Source organism: Podarcis muralis, chromosome 10 (assembly GCF_964188315.1).
Source record: "Podarcis muralis chromosome 10, rPodMur119.hap1.1, whole genome shotgun sequence".
Classification (NCBI taxonomy): Eukaryota; Metazoa; Chordata; class Lepidosauria; order Squamata; family Lacertidae; genus Podarcis; species Podarcis muralis.
In genome coordinates, this window is record NC_135664.1 from 32,677,773 (window position 1) to 32,682,248 (window position 4,476).

Below are 4,476 nucleotides of genomic sequence, written 5' to 3' on the forward strand. Positions count from 1 at the left end.
AGGAAGGTTAGGGGTCTGACTGGTGGGGCAGGAGGCTTGTTCATTCCTTGGAAACGAATGGAACTACGTAGTGAGAAGTAGTGGCTCAGGGAATTTATTTGGGGCTTGAAGGGACCAATGTCTGGAATGCAGAGTAGAATTAGTTAACATAAATAATATGACATGGTAAATATGCGAGATGAATGAATCAGGACTTAAGTCTGACATGTGATGAAATGGTTGCATTATTGACCGAGTTTTTTAGGCTTTGCTAGTGACATTGTTCTTGACTATTTTTCCAGTACTCAGAGATACCGTAGTTTATTCTGATACATCAATTCAGTAGTTCATTCAGGTTTTCCACTTAATAAACATATAGGCCACCAGCAAGAACTAGGGATGGATGAATCTGCCAATTTGCCCCGTTTCTTATTTTCCTACTCTTAGATTCAGTTCTCCACATTTTTGCAGTACTATCCAATTAAAAAACCCCAAAACTTAATGAAAATTCACCAGCATTTCAGTGTGTATGTCTCCTGATGAGAAAATTTTTGTATGCACCTAAACACGTTACAGGCAATTTCCTTTAATATATGCATATTTGTATAGTAGTTTCACTAATACATGCATTTCTTTCTCCATATTCACTTTCTCCGTGTTCATGCATTTTTGTACATGTTGTTGGGGGCAGAACTGCATCAAGTGTGAATTTCAAAGGGTAGCTGGGTTTCAGTCTGAGTGTTGGTTCAAGAAGTGCGAAACAGATCGTTTCTCATTGACCATACAAACAAAACTGAATTTCACCTCCATCCCAAGTAAGAATCTTTGTACAGTCATACCTTGGAAGTCGAATAGAATGTGTTCCGGAAGTTCGTTTAACTTCCAAAACGTTTGGAAACCAAAGCGTGACTTCTGATTGGCTGCAGGAAGCTCCTGCAGCCAATCAGAAGCCGCGGAAGCCCTATCGGACATTCGGCTTCTAAAAATAGTTTGCAAACCTGAGCACTCACTTCCAGGTTTGTGGTGTTCGGTAGCCAAAATGTTTGAGAACGAAGCTGTTCGAAAACCAAGGTACGACTGTACAGTGGTACCTCGGGTTAAGTACCTAATTCGTTCCGGAGGTCCGTTCTTAACCTGAAACCGTTCTTAACCTGAAGCACCACTTTAGCTAATGGGGCCTCCTGCTGCTGCTGCGCCGCCGGAGCAGGATTTCTGTTCTCATCCTGAAGCAAAGTTCTTAACCTGAAGCACTATTTTTGGGTTAGCGGAGTCTGTAACCTAAAGCGTATGTAACCCGAGGTACCACTGTACTCGGGCACTTCAGTCTGTGTGAGTGATCTCGTGTGTGTAGATTGGCTGTGTACAAAGGACTGCTATAGAGGGGACAATTGTACCTTGCACTCAGGGGTGGAGAACCTATGGTCCTCCAGTTCTTATTGGACTACAACTCCCATTATCCATGGTCACCGTCTATGCTGATGGGCATTGAAATCCAGCAGCATTTGGAGGGCAACAAGTTCTCCAAACCTGCCTTGTTTAGTACCTAGAATGAATTTGCACATCTCCACTCTGCACTGACAGTAGCTGTTAGGAGGGAAGAATAGGGAATCGAGACGCTCCATCTTTGCCAGCCATCAAGAGATCAGCACTTTTACAACTGCTAGCACTGCTAACATTTTAGATGCTAATGGGTATTCAGTGAGTGCAGCAGTAGGTACCCCGATCCTCTGCTGGATTGGGGCCATGGCCTTTTTGCTCAGGGGCACCAGCTGCTTGCTCAGTTCTTGGCAGTGTCTAGGAAAACACTGGCTGCGAAGAGCAGCCATTTCCCTTTCCAGACAGAACAAAAGCCTGCCCGAAATGTGTGAGCAAATGGGGAGAGGATTTACTTAGATGTATATGTGTTTAGGATCCTATCCAGACATTGTTATCAACCACTTATTCCAGTAGTTCGTTGACACTGCAGTACTTCAGGTATGCTGCGAACATTCAAACTACAATCTTAAAACTGACTTTTAGAGAATCTGCACCATATACCGGTACCTTAGTAGAGTTTATTATTTCTGAGTAAATATACACAGGATTGAACTGTAAATTTCCAAGAATTATACTACTCTCATACTGATAGCACGCAAATATAAATAAACACAGCCACAGCAATATTTGAGTTTTAACAAGTCTTGAGAATAAGGGAGTTTTTCTATCTTGGGTTGATTGCTAAATGAAGTCTTACCTCAAAGGAAGCTCTAGTCTGCAATTCTGAATGCACTAATGTCCTTTCAGTGCCATGTAAATTTCTCTTTATTTTCTAACACCGCTTAAATTTTTATTATGTTGTGATTTAGTTCTCTGATAGGTTTTACTTCTTTGCTCTCTACTTTAATTGTTATGATGCTGTGGTGTTTTATTTGCTTGTTCTAAGTGATCTATTTGACTTTAAAGCTATCTGATTTTAAAGCTGTACTTTTGCGGCATTTAAACTGTCTTTCACAGAACTGTGATTTTTATTTTTTTTTAAAAAAAATTATTGGTTTTTACGATTACTTTCTTGCATGACATCATATCAACCTTTTTACAAAAGTAGAACATCTGGCTCCAAGAGCCTGATTTCCCTCCTACCCGACTGATGGTTTTCAAATCAAATCTCTATATATTGCATTTTCTTATTCCTGCTAAATCTTATCCTTATATAATTACTTAACTACAATAAGTAATGTGATTAATTTCTCCTTACAAAACTTCCTATAACCCTGATAGCGATGTTAACTGTTTACAGTTGTCTTTCAAATATAACATAAATTTATTCCAGTCTTTCTGAAAAACCTGATCCTGCTGGTTCCAAATTCTTCCCGTCAGTTTTGCCAATTCTGCATAGTCCATTAATTTCATCTGCCACTCTTCTTTCGTTGGTAAATCTTCTTGCTTCCATCTTTGGGCTAGTAACATTCCTTCCGCAGTTGTTGCATATAAAAACAATGTTTTATCCTGCTTGTGTATTTCTCTGCCTACTAGACCTAATGTGATTTTTAAAATTATTGTTTTCCTTCGCAGGCCACCCACAGACCTTCTGTTATATGGTGGCTAATAAATCAATTGAATGATTAAATAAATGAGTACTCAATCGGGCTTGCTTCTGAATAAGCATGCAAAGGATTTGCTCCTTCTGCTAGGCATGGTCTTCAATATACTTAAAAAAAAATCTTATGATTTACATTAAAATTTATATCCCACTTTTATAGACGAAATGTCAACTCATTGATGGCTTTATTGTATCTTAATATAAAACAATGACACAAAGCAATACCAAATTCATTAAATCAAGAAGCAAACAATAAAACAATGGAAACAGAAGAGACAGAAACCAGGGGGAAATGATATATTTCATATTGTGTCTGTAGCCAGTGGCGTAGCGTGGGTTGTCAGCACCCGGGGCAAGGCAAGTAATTTGCGCCCCCTAACCCATGGATTTGCCCTAACCCCAGATGTTGCGCCCGGTGTGGCCGGCCCCCCCTGCACCCCCCACGCTACGCCACCGGTTTTAGTATATTATGAGGATGCAGAGGACTGTGTAATTGGGCAGTTGATAGAAATAAGACAAATAAAAATACATTTTTAAAAAAATGAATTTTACATTTCAGAATTAAAAGGTATAGCTTGATCTTCACCCCTTGATTGCACCCCAGCTTCAGCCTTGACAAGGAAAACCATTCACACACAAAAAACTCCACTTTTAATTAAAAGTAGCATTTCCTTCTAAGCAGTTGCTAACATACTTCTTGGCTCCAAGAATTTCTGGGTCTTGGCTGCACTGTTATCTTTCAAGGTTAGCATATACTGCTTTGCAAAACTAACAGTTTTAAGTTCTCAGCGTACCCTGGTTAAAACACAGCTTTAATTAACTTTCATAATAAAATAGCACAACTTTATTGAATTAAAAAAATAATAGAACAGAATAGGGGGTTTACTACAGTGATATACATATATTTGAAAGCGTTCTATGTAATAAAGAGTAAATCTATCATAAACAGATGTTACAAACGAGCACTGATTTCCTGGGTTGCCAAACACACAAACTGGTCGTGGCGTTTCTGCATTATTAAGGCTGTCAACGAACTACGTCGAAACAATACCGGTGTAATCCTGACAACCCCTCCAAAGGATTTGTTGCAGTTAGTCAGCGCTTGCTTCCTGATCAATGCTCAAATTTCAGGGGGCTACGAGGCAAGAGGAGCCCAGACCACTCCACGTATCCCTTTATAAGTGCTAGAAACCAGACCGCTTAAGCTACAACAATTTACAATCTGCCCGGCTGAGTGCAAAGGGTTTGCAGAGTTTCTGCACCCTCTTGTACGCCTCTCTTCTTCTTCCCCATGATTGGGGCCCGGACAGGCGTTGAAGTGACGGGACGCAGCCTCCAGGGGGAGCCCGCGGGGCCCTCTGGCGCCGCCTACCTGGACCTCCTCCTCCTCCTACCCAGCGGGCCGCTGCTTCTTACCT